The sequence below is a fragment of the Phacochoerus africanus genome, chromosome 11, assembly GCF_016906955.1.
Source record: "Phacochoerus africanus isolate WHEZ1 chromosome 11, ROS_Pafr_v1, whole genome shotgun sequence".
NCBI classification, from domain to species: domain Eukaryota; kingdom Metazoa; phylum Chordata; class Mammalia; order Artiodactyla; family Suidae; genus Phacochoerus; species Phacochoerus africanus.
This window is the reverse complement of record NC_062554.1, coordinates 684,623-700,343: the sequence shown is the minus strand read 5'-3', so window position 1 is coordinate 700,343 and position 15,721 is coordinate 684,623. Positions and strand designations below refer to the sequence as shown.

Genomic DNA, 15,721 nt, shown 5'->3' with positions numbered 1-15,721 from the left:
TCTTACAGCGGCGGCAAGAAACCCTGTGCACACATCAGGCCGGCCAAGACCGGACACCCCAGAAGACCCGTGTCGGCAGAGGGCGGTGAGGCAGGCGCCACGCGGGCTGCTGCTGAGATCCCAGCCGATGCGACCTCTGCGGAAAGCGGTCTGCCACTTCCTACCGACACGCTAAACGAGCACGACCTCGGATCGGCAATCTTCCTTCTGGGGTCTTTGCCTAAAGGGGCAGGAGAAACGGGGGCAAAGACAGCTGCTCACCACTGTTTCCTGCTCACGTGTTTCTAACAGGAAGCAAGGGGAAGGACTCAAACACCCATGAATCGGGGTGGTTAAATACACGAGGACACACCCACCTAGAGAAAGACAGTGCTGCTCCCAACACTGATGCACCGACGTGGAAAGACGGCCTAGGTACATTATCAAGTGAGAAAATCTCAACCAGTTTTTAAATTGGGTTAAATATATAGAATATAAACTTTGCTGTTTAAAGTATTTTTAAGGGGCAAACCCAGTGGCATTAATGGCATTCACGATGGTGTGCAACCACCACCATTTCCAAGACTCTTCCACACTCCCAGAGAGAAACGCTCTAACCATTTAGGACAGCTTGCAGTTCTCCCCGGGCTCCTGGCAACTGCTCATCTACCTTCTGTCTCTACGCCTTAGCTTGTTACTGATGTTGCACAGAAGCAGAATCAAAGACTCTTTGTCCTCTTATGCCTGACCTACGTCACTTAGCCCCCATTGCTTTAAAGGTTCATCTGTGTATCAGAATCTCATCCCTTTTTATGGGTGAATAATATTCCACTGCACATACATACCACATTCCCTTCATTCATTTATCCATGGGTGAACACTTGGGTTGTTTTCACCTTTGGGGACAGTGAATAATGCTGCCATGAACGTGCCGTGAAGCCTCTGAGTTCTGTTTTCAATTCTGCTGGGTTCGTACTTGGGAGTGGAACTGCTGCATCACGAGCTTTTCGGGGAACCAAAAGAAGGCAGTCTCATGACACCTGTACCATTTACATTCCCGTCAGCAGCATAAAAAGGTTCCGAATTTCTGCACACTGTCATAATGCTTCTTGCCATGTTTTTATTAAAGTATAATCTGTTTTGTAAAAATAAAATAAATGTATATACAAACGTAGAAATAAATCCATTGTCACCCAACTGTTACCAATGATTATATTCCTGAGGCATGGGTTTATACAACAGGTTCCTATTCTGACTTATAGATTTTTCTACTTGGCAAGTTTTTAGGACAAATGTATTGCCTTTGTTACCGAAAAATAAAAAAGGAAAAAAATCTTACACAAAAATGAGCCTGGCACAGTTCTGTGCATGCTTGCTCATCTGAAATTCTAACACCTCCCAGCTCTTGAGCTGTGGACACAGCAGGTGGGTCCCGAGTGGGCAGCAGTGAGAAGCTCTGAGTCCCAGCCCTGCGGCTCTGCCACCTTGGCGCTGGCTCTCTCCCCTCGAAACTCCTGCGCACGGGGCTGGACCAGGCTCTGAGCCGGCAGCCCCAGAACCGTCCTGGCCGCTCAGACACCTTCAAGCCCGGGGCCTTGCCAGGGCTCAGCGCCACCGGCAGCCCCCTCCTCTTAGCGGGGTGTGCCTACGAAAATCCTCGTTTCTGGAGTGTGCGGGACACGACAAGGCTGGGCCGAGGAGGAGGAGGTCCCTTTAGCAGCCTTTCCTAGGCCGAGACAGGGCTCCACGGCTGGGCCGAACTAGGGAGGGGGCTGAGCAAAGGAGGGCGCTAGGAACACCTAAGAGTCACTGACCACAGCAGACAGAAGCGCAGACACGGACTTGAGACCTGAGAACGTCCCGGACGCACGGGCAGCTGGCATCCACCGCGACAAGGGTCGCGCCTGAGGCGACAGCAAGGGGCGGGGCCTGCGGCCACGCGGCTCCAGCAGGGGACCTTGCCTACATCGCCCACGCGGGCAGCAGACAAAGGGAAAGCCTGACCTCTGCGGGAGAGGCCTGAGGCCCGGTGGCGAAGGGGAGCCAGGGCAAGTCCTCCCTTCCAGGCGTCCTCAGCCGATTGGCCGCCAACTGCGGACTTTGCCCTTGAAATTCAACTCCTGGGCTAGAGAGAGATAATCCCCCGGGCATGTCCTGTGCAAACGTGGCTCAGCGACAGAACTACTCGATGATGCCGAGCCTGCCGCAGGAGGCTGTCCCGAAGGGCGGGGGGACCTTTTGGGCATGAAGGTCACCTGTCTTAAAAGAATCATGTGCCCAGATGGCCGTGTCCCAACTCGAGCGCACACAGCTGGAGAGCTCACGCAGAGGCGACAGGGATACGGCGAGTCCCTGGGGCCTGGACCAGGCTCTGCCGATGCTCTGGCCTAAGCACCCAGGAGTCGCCAAAATGTAGCTGTGGGACTCTCAGCGAGAGAAAGAAGGTGCGTGGTCAACACCCGGCCTCACACCCTCCCGGGTCCCAGCCAGAGCAGGAAGCGACTTAGGAACCTGCTAAAAAGGCAAACTCTCAGGCCCCACTTTAGAGCGAGTAAATTGGAAACAGGCTTTCCACGTGAGCCTGGGGCTGCTCTGGTCTGAAAACCACGGCTCAAGAGCCTAGAGGGCTCTGTACAAGGAGCTGGGATGCTCCGTCCCCACCAGGCGGACGCCCCTCAAGTGCATTTAATCGGACGGCAAGGGGCGTCCGGATGGCGGGGACTGAGGGTCCCAACTCCGAGTTACACCCAAGAAGACCAGTTTCTTCCTGCTCTAATTCTATCCTCCCCGTAGGCTCCTAAGTTTCTTTTCTCCCCGCTGAACTCAACTGTGTCCCTTTTCTGCTTTCAGAAGAACGACGCCCCAATTCTTGAGGAGTCCCAACACTTCAAGTTCTGACCTCAACCAAGCTTTTCCCCTCATCCCCTTGCCCACTTTGTCCCTCACTCACGGCAGGTGACCAACTAACGAGGGCTCAGTGACAGGGGCTGGAGACAAAAGCACCTGCTGATGGAGTCTCCCCAAACCACGGGGCAACCCTCCGATGCAAAGGGGTTGCTAAGACAGGCAGGGCTGGGGAAACAGGAAAGCAGAACACAGAGCAGCTGCTGTGTGTGTCCGCAGTCCACGCTCAGAGCGAAAGCCAAAGGCGCCCTGCCCTGCTCGCCACGGGCTCTTCTGTCCAGCTGGTGCGCTGGGCTGAACTCGGACCTCATCAAGCCGGGGGTTCGAAGCCTACAAACACCTCATCCATCTTCATGTCAGAATCCCAGCCCTTCCTTGAGTCACTGCGTCCAAACATGACCAGTCCCTCAAAAAAGAAGTTCCCACCAACAGAGACCAGTCCACGTTCAATTTCCCGCAAATGAAAGTTGTGACCTGATACATTTCTTCCCTCAAATACGTCCCACAAACTTGAAGACTCTGAGAGAGACCTGTACACTGGAAAGTCAGTTTATAAATGCTGGCTTACGGACAAATTCAATCTTCCAGAACCAAACTCCGTCTTCTTATCCTGAACCGGAGGGGGACCTCACATGAGACCTAGTGAATTCACTGCGGAGGATTAAGGAGGGATCACGGCCCCTCCCGCCCAGAGAGAGAGGCGGGGTCCAGGCTCTTCCCAGTCGGGCCCCGCCCGCCCCCAGGCCTCGCTGTGGCCAGCCTTCTCCACACTGACCCAGGGGCTCCCTTCAGAGAAAGATGAAAAACACTTAACCCCCGAGACAGACACTACCTGCCCCAGCTGTCGATGGAGAGAGGAGAACAAGACAGCAGACAACACACAGCGATCCAGGCAAAAGAGGCTCATTCCTGGACTTCCCGTCGTGGCGCAGTGGTTAACGAATCCGACTAGGAACCATGAGGTGGCGGGTTCAGTCCCTGCCCTTGCTCAGTGGGTTAAGGATCTGGCGTAGCCGTGAGCTGTGGTGTAGGTTGCAGACGCGGCTCGGATCCCGCGTTGCTGTGGCTCTGGCGTAGGCCGGTGGCTACAGCTCCGATTCAACCCCTAGCCTGGGAACCTCCATATGCCGTGGGAGCGGCCCAAGAAATAGCAAAAAGACAACAACAACAACAACAACAAAAGAGGCTCATTCCTCATCCTGGGCGAACCAGGAGGAGGTGCAGAGGGCTTTAGAGGAGGGCACGGCGCCTGGAATCACCCCACCCTCGAGCTGGATTAGGCCCGGCAGTGGCTCTCGGCTCCTCAGCTCCGGACACGGACACCAGCAAATTCAGCTGCTGCTGTAAGAACTCGCGCCAGTGACGCCAGCACGAGGCGCTGCCCGAGCGGGGCTGGCATCTCCCGGTGACGCGACACAAGGCTGCCATCTACGAACGCTTCAGCAACACACACTGCTTGATCCCGAGCGTCAGGCAGACCTGTCAACATCGTTTACGCTTCTCCCGCTCATGAGTTCTGAGCCTATCCACCCTCCAGGTCCCTTGGACTGCCCCAAACTCCTTCCCTTGACTCTCTTCCATCAAATTCCGCGTTCCCCTTAGCCAGCCACCCCTCTCGAGTTTCGATGCCTCATCCCGGGTGGTGCCAGAGACCTAGAATCCGCCCCGTCACGCTGGTTTTCCACAGACGGGGGGGGGGGGGGGGGGGGGATGGGGGGGGTTTAGATGGAAAAAAATAAGTTTCTCCTTCCTTGTTTAACCAGACTTAAATACAGCTAAGCCCTCCCGTTGCTCCTCACTGCTTCCTTTTCGACTGGATCCACCTCCCTTTCGGCGCGACCCAGAGCTGACAAAACCCACCGCCCTCCCAGCGCCCGTGTCCTCTCGGCAGGCCCTCCCAGCACAGCGGAGCAGTGACCCAGTCGGGAGCGGCGGCGACTCCCGCAGCACAGGGCCCAGGCCCAGAGGCCTGCTCTCTCCGCATTCCCATTTCTGTCCGAACCCAAAAGGGTGAGTAAATCCGGTGGGGGCGGGGGGGGGCGGGGCCAAAGAAAAGAACCTTCCGCGCGCTCTCTGTCCCTTGCAGACTCCAGAGCGGGAGTCGCCGAGTCCGTCAAGTCACAGGCTGCAAACCAAGGCCACCGCCACCGCCAAGATCCCCGCCGCGGTCCCGGACTTTCCTCCGCGTCCAGACGCCGCGCCGGTCGGGCTCTTCACCTTCCTTTCCCTTCGCCAGCGAGTCTGCTCCCGCGGATCCCACGCTCTCATTCTCAGCTCCCACACGGGAGGACGAAGCCCCGCGCGTGGCTCCTGCGCCCTGCCTCCTCTTTCCGCCGCTCCTTCGGAACACAGAGCGGCTCCACGCCGCCGATCCACGAAGGCGGGTCCGGTGGAGCTCCGCGCCAAGCACACCCGCCTCCGGGACCGGGCTTTGGGAGGTGACAGTGCCATCATCACGGCCGCCTCTGGGAGCTACCGAAGGGAAACTGCCGGAGAAATACGCCCCTTGGCCTCACCTGCGGGCCTTGGTCCTCCAAAGCAAAGGGAACTCGAAATCATCGGGCGCCTCCCTCAGGGGCCAAAGCCGGGAAGCAGCCGCGCCCAGCAGCTCCCGGCCTGCCCGAGGCCCGCAGGGCACAGAGGCCCGCCAGCGGGTGCTGCCGATGTGCCCTCCCCGACTATTTCCACACGAGATGACAGCACAGCTGAGCGCTTTGGGGGCGCTCAGAGGAGATGTGAGGCCTCCCGACACGCTGCTCAGTCCGGCAGCAACGCTCCTGCTTCTTGCAGTTGAAAAAAAAAACCTCTTTCTAATTACACTTGCACATAAGATGCACCAAGCTGCGTGTGCTACTCCTTCTCGGGAGGAAGGGGTTAGAACCTCCTCGTCCCGACCCACCGCTCCTCGGAGACGGAAATCCTGGTGTCCGCTGCGGAGGCAGGTCTCACCCGAAGCGTGTCTCCTGGAAGATCAAGGACCCGGAGCTTCCCACACAGCTCCCGGTCTCGGCCACACGCACGTGCCAGGAGCCTCAGCACACTCTGTCACCTCCCTCTCTCAGCCCCTGAATTTACCCTCGACCCACCTGCCATCCTGCTCTGCGACTCACAGCTCTGCCCACAGAGAGGGGGTCCCTTTCACCTCGGAGGCTCCCCTGTTCAGCCAGACTGCCCTCTGGTTTACGTCCTTCTTCACAAAAGCAAGTGACAAAAGCCAGCTTAGGATCCATGTACGGAGAGGGAACACTCACTGCTGCCCTGCTAACATGAGACACCTGTCCAGGACACAGAGGAAGGGGCTGCCGCCTGGCATTCCTCAGAGAGCAAACCCGACGGACCAGCACTCCGACACAAGCTCTGCTTGGCTTAGTCATGGTTCACTCGGCCTTAGGCAGTAACGCAGGTTCTCTTCTCAGCACCTGACAGTGAGAACAGCACAGGCACGAAATCTCGCCAACCCTCCGAAACCGGGGCTATCGCCACCTCCATCGTACAGAAGCGGAACAGGGGCTGCAGAGCTGGGAAGCGGCGGAGCCAGGCGCGAGGCCCAAAAGTCTGACCCGGCTCCGAACATCACTCTTGGGTTGGATGGCTCTTCTCCTAACACACAGATCTGTCTCTGAACACAACTGGCCACTCCAGGCTCTAAACGAGAGAGGGGCAAACACTGCCAGTTTTCTCCACTGAGAGGAAAACAGTGCCAGCAGTATTCATTCCCAGAGCTGGTCTCAGTCTAGGCAGCTAAACAAACGAGTGCCCCAAACACCTGCCGACCAAACTTTTCCCGGAGGCACTGACGGAAACCACCCAGCTCCTTCCCCAGACCTGGAAGCCCTTCCGGCTGCCTGGGGGGAGCCTCTCCAGCAGCCGTTGCCACCAAGCCCCAGCCGGCTGAGCGCCCAGTCTCCAGCATGAGAACCAGTTTGAAATGCTCCGGCTGATGAGGTGAAGTTACTCAAATATCTTTAAGCATAAACGACGAATAGTGGTCAATTTGAGGAAATGAAACACATCAAACATTACGCTTAATTTCACAGGACTTGAGGGAGTCTCGCGGCAAGGGTCAGAGTCAAGTCGGGATGTCAAGGAAAACGACCGGGACCCACTTCCCGGAAGCGGGAGCTGGAGCCTCGCGAAGCCAGCTTTCTTCCCCAAGGTCACCCTGTGACCGGCGGGGCTCTTGGCCTTCCTCAATCAATAGAAATGGATAAGAGGTCCGATAAGAAGCCCAGGCAGGGCTTTATCCCAGCCCTGCTGCGGCGGGCGGGCGAGTGAGAGCAGCACCAGCCTCCGAGGCAGCGGCTTCTTGGTTGCGGCGAAGGCAGGGCCGGGGCCAGGGCCGGGCCAGAGGGCGGCTGAGGGGTTTCGCCCACCCTTCGGGGGGGGTTGTGTGCAGCACCCTGCTTTTGCTCAGCTCTTCAGAAGGGGCAGCTGGGTGTTCCGGTCTTTGTGGCTCTTGTCCGTAACTTGCCCCAACCGCACAGAACACAGTTGTTTTGGTCGCTTCTAGTTTCCTTGGATGTTGTCGCTTAGAGGAGACATTTTTCCAGGTCAGGCACTGCAGCGAAGGGTCCCAGGCCCCAGCCTATCTGAACCCAGCAAGTCACAGCTGGAGCCAGGACTAAGCCCAGATCTGCTGACGACCTGGCCAGGCCTCTTGCGGCTGCGCTGTGCACGCAGGGGGCTGTGCACGCAGGGGGCTGTGCACGCAGAGGGGTTCACGGCGGCGAGCAGTGACAGAGAGCACAGGTGTGCCAGAAACCAAGCGCTTTATGTCAATTAACTCACTTAACCCTTGCGACGGATCTCTGAGTGGGTACCACTGCTCCCAATTCACAGACGAAGACACCAAGGTTGACAGAGGTTGCCTCCCTAGAGGCCCCCAGACCTGGGTCTGGAAGGCTCGGAGTCAGAGCTGGCGGAAGCAGAGGCGAGGCGCGCTGGGGCAGCTGGGTCCAGAGCACCGGGAGGAGCCCCCGCTGCCGGGCAGGACCTCGGGGATCCTGCCGGGGCTGGCCTGCAGCTACGGGGCGGCCAAGAGGCCACTCGAGACCCCATGACCGAGGAGGAGAAGCGTCCCACAGGCGGGCAAAGCCGAGCCGATAAAGCTGGGTGAGAAGGACCACCCAGAGACCCTTCTGGGGTCTTGACAGAAGGATGAATAAAATATTCACTCCTCCTAACAGAGCGTCCGACTGGACCTGGCCAGCGAGCAACCCGGGCTTCTTCTCTCCAAGTGCTGCTGTGCACGGGTAACAATGACGGAAAAGCACGGACCGCTCACCACGCACCGGCCCTGGGCTGAGAGCGCCGCCTGAGTCCGCCCCCTCCATCCGCACCACGACTGTGACAAGCTAAGAACTACCATCACACCCACTGTACATGTGTCTCACGGGAAACCGAGGCTCAGACCGATTCGATCCATGACCGGGGTTCCGCAGCTGGTGAACAGGAATGGCAGGTTCTAAACCCAGGCGTTTAAGAGCCCTGCGTGCGAGCTTTCCTCTCTCCAGCGCACTGCACGTGAGACCCGCTCGCGTCATGTGCAAACAGCTCCATCGGTGCCCTCCACGGCAGCGCCGCACGCTCGCTCGGTATCCAGCAGGCACTGAGAGCTGAATAAACACGGTACAGGCTGACTCAAAAGCAATCTCTAAAACTCAGTTGCCGGGAGGTCCCTGGTGGCCTCGCAGGTTAAGGATCCAGAGTTGTCACTGCTGTGGCGCAGGTTTGAACTTCTGCATGCCACGGCCAAAACGGGACAAAAACAGAACCGCAGTGGTCCCAACTCCGCAGGGGAATCCGTGATCTAAGACACAAGTGAGCCTGGACCAAAATGAAGGCCTCAAACACAGCTAAAGATTCTAAAAACTGGCTGACTTTAGTTTTCTTTCCAGTTTTCCCATTTTCCTATTCCCCACCCCCACCCCAACACACACACACCTCACGTTGGACGCCCACAGGAAAGCTCTGACCCGGACACATCCCCCCCGCCGCTCCCAGCCCGTAGCTGGCTCTCTTCCAACCGTCAAACACTGCTTCAAATCCGAGTGGAAGCCTGGCACCATCTCCTGCGCAGCCTGAAGCACGAACGGTTCGGCCCCCAGCCCCCCACCCCGTCGAAACCTGCAACCACGGGAGGTCCGTGTTTTTCCTGGTTACATGGACAGAGGGGAGGAAACGACTGCAAGACGACATCTGACAAACGAGAGCTGTCTGCGTCCACACCTGATACCTCTCTGGACCGGCCCGGCTTGGAGCCTGGAGCCTTCGTCCCCACGGCCTGAGCAGGACACACGGGCGCTGAGACGACCACGGGCCCAGAGCAAGTCGACAACGGGGCCCGCCTGCGCAGCGCCTGTCAGGCCGCCTGGGGACAGATCCGCTTTCTGCTAAGTCAGGAAGGCCCCCGAGTCCGCCCAGGGACCCCCTGTCACCCCCCGTCCTGAGACCGACCTTCGCCCCAGGCCCCAGGCCCCAGGCCCCTCTCCCGTGAGCGTGAGCAGCATCCCTGCTGCTTCCTCTCGGCCGGCTCCTCGCGCCCCCAGGTTCGACGGTCCTTCCTTCACTGTCCCGCTTCCTGTCGGCCAGGCCCCAGTCACACACAGACCCCTTCAGGGACAAGTCCCGCGGAAGAAGGGTCTGGAACTGAGAAACAGTGTCGTGACGAACCCTCATCGGCGGGTCTGCTTTAGCTTCGAGGGGGCAGCTCCTGACCGCAGGTAACCCGCCTTCACCCGGACGCCAGCCGGGCGGGTTTGAGAGGAGATGTCATGAGCCTCTCGGCAGCGCCCCAACATCTGCGCGTCGGAGCCCCCAAACGAAGACGGGGCTCTGGAGGAGCCCTTCGACAAGGCAGCCCGGCCGCCCGCGGCCTCCGGGCCCTCTGCCACACAGGCCCGCTTTCCAGGGCCTGTGGCTACCAACAGAGACCCCGGGTTTCTCTGTTGGACGGTGTGGTGCAGCATGGCCCCAGGGACAGACGTCCCCGGAATGTCGCCCCACCCCCGACACCAGGAAACAGCACGCAGTCGCCCGCCTGCGCAGTCCGCTCGGCGAGGCCCCATTTCCCACAGAGACAGAGAGTCTGCGGACCGGCCGATGGCCGCGTTTTCCTTCCAGGCCTCAGCTCACTTTCCTGGGTCCCTGAAACTCAGAGAACTCGACCACCTGGCGAGACCCGTGCCCTCCCCGCGCCAGCCCACTGGCTCCCCAAGCTAAGGCGAAGGCACAGAGGGAGACAAGCCGCCCACAGGCTCCACACGCAGCCCCTTCTGCGATGTCCCAGGCCAGGGGTCAAATCGAAGCTGCAGCCGCAGCAACGCCGGATCCTTAACCCACTGAGCGTGGCCAGGGCTCGAACCCACGTCCTCATGGATACCAGCCGGGTTGGTGACCACTGAGCCACCTTGGGAACTCCCCTGCTAGACTTTAGTTTAAAGCCGAACCATAGCAGAGATGTGTGGGGACGAACCACGGGTGTGTCTGGACCCCTCTTAGCCACCTGGCTGCCTCGGCCGACTGTCCTGGGCCCCGCACGGGACATCAGGAGTCTCCGGGGCTGCGACCAGTCCCGGCCAAGAGAAGCAACAGGAAGACACGCTCCCGCCGGCCTGCAGGGAGCAGCCCGCGAGGCCCAGGCCACAGAGAGTCCACCTCCCTCGGGCGCCAGTGGACCCCTGGCAGCAGTTCTCCGAGTCGGGTCAGGTGGGGAATGGAGCCCACGGGGGCTCCGGACCAGCAGTGTGGCCCTGACATCTGGAGTCGGGGTGCCCGTCCAAACTTCCACCCAAGTCCTTGTCCAGGGACAGGCCGGAGCCAGCAGAGCTGAGGATGGCCTTGGCCTGCCCTCAAGGCATCTCCAAGTTGCACCCTCCCCGGGTAACTGACCGTCCCATTCGGTGGAGAGAAGGAGCCCAGGAGGAGAGCGCACAGCAAGAGGAGCAGAGGAAGCGGGAGGCGAGCGGACAGCAGGGCTCCCGGGCACAGCCCCATGCACAGCGAGGACCTCGGCCCTTGGAAATCCCACTTCCTCGTTTCTTTCTTTCTTGTTTCCCTCTGAGCTGTGGCTGCAGGTTCCTGAAAGAGCTGCCCAACTCCCAGGCACCTGAACAGCAACAGCTCCTCCTGCCAGAGAGACCTGCCTTCGAACCCGAAACCTAGGAGAAAGCCTCTCTGCCCACTCGAAACAGACTCCCCAGAAGAACCTCGCAGGATGAGGGGCCGGCCCGGCAACCAGCAGCCTCTCCTCCAGCTCCGAAAACCGATGCCTCCGAAACAGCCAGGTGGCTGCGGGACACTGGAAAACCCCCTGTTCTGTACTAAAGACGTGAGTCAGGAGGTGGCTGAAGGGTCACCTGGGAGGCTCAGAGGCTGCAGTCAGCGTCACTCTGCCCAACTTCCCAGCACAGACAAAGCACTGTTTGTGTCCTTCACCATCTTGCAGAAGTTTTAAAAGGTGTTCCTCATTTTTATTTATAAATGCAAAAAAGAAGACGGGACTTTATTAATGGGAAAGCCAGAAGCGAGAGGCAAAGTGACCTCCCAGAGAGAGGGGGACCATATGCTTCAAGTGCCAGGACCTCGGTTCTGCAGAACCTGACTTGTTGCAGACTTTCCCGGGAGCGATTTCCTTTGCTCTCCCAACTGTCCTGTGAAGGAGTTACTCTCATCACCTCCGTCTCACAGCCACACACCCAAAGGTACCCGAGGTCCAGGGCCTCCCCACGGCCCCCTGTCCCACAGGCAGGAGAACCCGGCCTGCCCACGTCCTAAGCGCCAGTCTGCTATTCCCGCTGCTGCACGAAAGCAGGTTCACCCGCCAGCCCTCCTCACACGTGGGGGGGGGGGGGGCAAGGACACTGGAGGAGCGGCCCCGCCACATCCACGGGAGTAGAGAAGACCCCAGATCCTGGATATGCGTTGCCCGCGAAGGGCCCGGTGACTTAGAGGCCCCTCCTCGCAGCCCCCAAGCGAGCCCCAGCCTGTGGTGCCCGCACCCCCAGCCAAACAGAGGCTTCGACCAGGCGGAGGAGCCGCGGAGCGCAGTGCAGGGGCCTGGCTTTCGAAGGGGCCCATCTGAGGCCCAGGGCCACTGGGTTCAGCCCTGTGGAGCCTCAGGCCACATGCGGGCAGCCCGGCTGGGGACATGGCCAGTGCTTTCATTGGCAAGCTGACCCAAAGTTCATCAGAAGCCCCCTCCTTGTTTGCCAGAGTACAAAAGACATTCTGTTCAGAAAGTTCAAGAAGAAAACCGAAGAGCCAGGACAGCAGCTGTTCCCTCATCCCACAGAGAAACCAGAGGCACCCACCAGGCTTCCTGAGGCCCCGAAGGAAGGTCAGCTACACCACGGCTGAGGCAGAGGCACCTCCCTGACTCGACGCCCGCGCTGCAGGAGTGTCTCCCGAGGCCTTCCTCCGGCCAGCATCGCGGCTGATAAACCTGAAGGTTCTAGAGTGGCCTGCCGCCCCATCGCCTGCAAGGCGCTTTCTGGGCCGTCTCCTCTCTGAGGCCACCCCGAGGGCACCACCCACCAGGTCACAACAGGTGCTATCAAAACGCCGTGCAGAGAAGGGACAAGGTTAAATCACCAGGCAGGAATCCATTCGCCACAAGCTCAGCACCTCACGCGTCTTGGCAGCCGCTCACTCTGCCATCCGGCCCAGACACCTCTCTGCAGGCCGCCGCCCCCCCCCCCCACGCATCTTTCAGGAAAGCCGAGGGCTTCACCAGTCAAGGGGGACAGACAGCGTGCTTCTCTCCAGGCTCCCTGGGAGGGAGCGCGGCCGGCTCAGACCTCGCTGGGACAGCCCCTCTCCTGCGGACTCTGCCGCCGCCGGAGCCCTGGAACGCACCACCGGCTCCCAGCTGAGTTAATTCGCTTTTCTTTCTTTCTCTCTTTTTTTTTTATTAGGTCAGACATAGCAGCACCAAGAGACAAAACAGGCAGTGTTCACTGGAACAAACCAAGCCACTCAAAAGACACTGGAATTTCCTTGTACAAACTACAAACACAATGAGCAGTGATGAGAACTCATTTTTCCCCTGCATAAAGGACTCTTCCTGTGCTAAACAAAAGTCAGACGATGATTTCCCAGAGTGGAGTCCCCACACCGCAGGTTCAGCACCAGTGAGCTCAGCTGGATTTGCAAAGTCAAGCGAGCTGGCTCTTTGCCTCCCCCTCCAGCTAAGAGACTACGACCGCTGGAGCCCGACGCCCGGCGCGGGGCTTGGGGCTGGGGCCAGGGCCGGGACACTCGGAGCTCTCAGGGACGCCCGGCGCGGGGCTCGGGGCCGGGGCCTGGGCCCGGGCAGGGACGCTCGGAGCTCTCGGGGCGGGAGCAGGGACGCTCCCCGAACTCCCAGGAAACAGCCGGCGGCCAGGAAAGGAGGAGAGAAGGGCCGGCGCCCGGGCCCAGCTTACCTGAGAGTCCCGGCGCTTTCCGGTCCACTCCATCCTCACACCCCGTCTGCCAGCGAGCCCCGGGCCCCCAAATCCCCTCACTCGGCTCGGAATCTGCGGAGGGCGGCCCGCAGCTCCTTCCGCTGACCTTCCCGGCTCCTTCCAGCCAGGCGAGCGGGGCTGCAGGCCGGCCTGGCCGGTCGTCATGGAGACGCGCCCCGCCCGCCGGCCCCCCTCCCTCCCGCTCCCTCCTCCTCTTCCCGCCTCCGCCCTGCCCGCTCTCCCCTCCCTCCCTCTCCTCCGCCTCCACCTCCCCCTTCCTCCTCCCTCCCCTGCTCCCCCCATCTCCCTCCTCCCTCCGTTGGGAGGCTTGCAGGGTGCAGCACAGTCTTTCGCTCCCCGGGTGTCCGCAGACATTCCACTCCTCCTGCCTCCCTGCCCGTCAAGCAAGTGCTCCGGGCTGCCCCCGGGAACCGGCTTCAGCAGCCCAGGGGGAGAAGGGAAAGGACAGCGCGTGGATTTGTCTTGCTCCCCGCAGGGCCTCAGTTTTTGTAACTTGAAGAGTCCCGGCCGCCGGGAGGGAGCGAGCGAGCGGGCGCACCTGGAGGGGAGCAAGCCCTTCGCCTGGGTCCTGGGGCGCGGGGAGGACCCAGAGGCACTGCCTTGACTTGTCTGTGCACTTGGGGTTTTCCGGCGGCCGCTGAGGCGGAAATGCACTCACGCCCCAGGAGCCGCCTGGACTGGCCGCTCTGCTTACCTTGCTGCTGCCCAGGTCCTGACGATGGCTTTAACCAGCGCAGGGCCTCATGGTACTACTGCTGGTGCCAGAGCCGTCTCTCATCTTCCTGCAGTGAGAGGAAAGGCACTAGGTAAGGGCCAGAAGAGTCCTGGCCCAGCCCAAAGTCACAGCCTGAGCAACAGCTGTGATGCAGACACAGCCTAACGCCCAGGCTTTCTGGGAGCTGCTGTCACAGCCACAAGGAATATCAGTACTTTCAAGAGCGCGCACAGAGCCTGGGACACAGCAGGCCCTACTGCCTCCCCAGCCCAGCCCATACCCCCGTATATTTCTGCTTTGTGATATTCTTTTATGTGCACTTTTATTTTTTTTTCGGGCTGCCCCCACTGCATATGGGAGTTCCCAGGCTAGGGGTCAAATTGGAGCTACAGCTGCCAGCCTACACCACAGCCACAGCCACACAGGATCTGAGCTCCGTCTGCAACCTACACCACAGCTCATGGCAACGCCAGATCCTTAATCCACTTTGCGAGGCCAGGGATCGAAACCGAATCCTCATGGATGTTAGTTCGTTACCACTGAGCCACACTGAGAACTCCTATATGCACTATTTTATTCGATCCCGAAATCCTTTTAAAGTATACTGGATAGATACATGACCATTTTGTGGATGGGAAAACTGAGGCTTGGGGGGGTTGTCAAATATTTAGTTGGTAGCCATAAAGCCAGTTAGGCACTCGCGAACCTAACAGCAGAGACCAGCCGCCCTCTGGTCTGGTGCTTCCCACTCAAGTCCACCGCCATCTGACCTTAAAAGCTAACAGCTGTTTTGACAGCCAGCGATGAGCTAAAAGGCTGGTCCCAGGGGAGACAGAGACCCTTTCTGAGTCATGATGAAGTAGTCCTGACTCAGCCCTGAAGACCCTACGAGAGCCTCCAGCAGACGTGGAATGGACTGGCACAGTTAGAAAAAAGCCCTGCCCTACTCCTATCAACTACCTTCTAATTTGCTAAAATGCACTCACAAATCTTGGCTCATCCATTCAACCCAGCAGGCCTGGCAGTTAGGATTGATGTCACCATGCTGATTTAATCGATTTTTTAAAACCCTAAGAGAGGCCAAATAACTTGCCTTCTTCCTTGTCACAGAACCAGGAGATAACAGACGTAGCAAGAGCAACCAAGCCTTTCAACTCTCTTTTGCCACATTAAGCAGAGTGGGGATCAGAAGACCATGGCAGTGCCACGTGTCCGTAGGCAAGTCACCCAGCCTCCTGGTTTCCACCTTTAAAACCTGTCCCCTGGCCAAGCGACAGGGCTGGGACGAGCATGAAAAGAGACAATGCGTGTGAAAGCGCTTCTCCTGAAGTCGGGCACCATGCTAAGAACTTCACCTCTGCTGCTCTTCGCCACAAACAGAAACTTGGGGCAGCTGGTGCGTCCCTAAGAAGTAGACACTGAGGCTCAAGAAAGATGTTTCCCAGGTTGCTTTTTCCTAAAAGGGTGCTAGAGACCCTGCTGCTGTCTTTGTACTTCTAACCTCCAATGTATCACAAACGTCTTGAGATCTGAACTCACTTGAAATTAAAAGGTAAATATATGCCAGGAGCTGAGGTAAGAGGGGTGTCACAACATCCAACAGGAACTAACAGGACGGCACCAATCCTACGTGGGGGAACTGTTGCTTTAGTGAAGC

General features: G+C 59.0%; 1 protein-coding gene across 3 annotated transcripts in view; it reads right to left on the bottom strand.

Moving 5' to 3' along the window:
* The window catches only part of DENND2B (DENN domain containing 2B), a 141,823-nt gene that overhangs the window by 75,664 nt on the left and 50,438 nt on the right, over positions 1-15,721 (bottom strand). For 2 of the 3 annotated variants that reach the window (XM_047752519.1, XM_047752520.1), the window contains exon 2: positions 14,044-14,131. The gene's annotated coding sequence lies outside the window, so the exon portion shown is untranslated. Of the gene's footprint in view, positions 1-13,307; positions 13,488-14,043; positions 14,132-15,721 lie in introns of those variants that run through there. The other variant, XM_047752518.1, reaches the window with a different exon arrangement.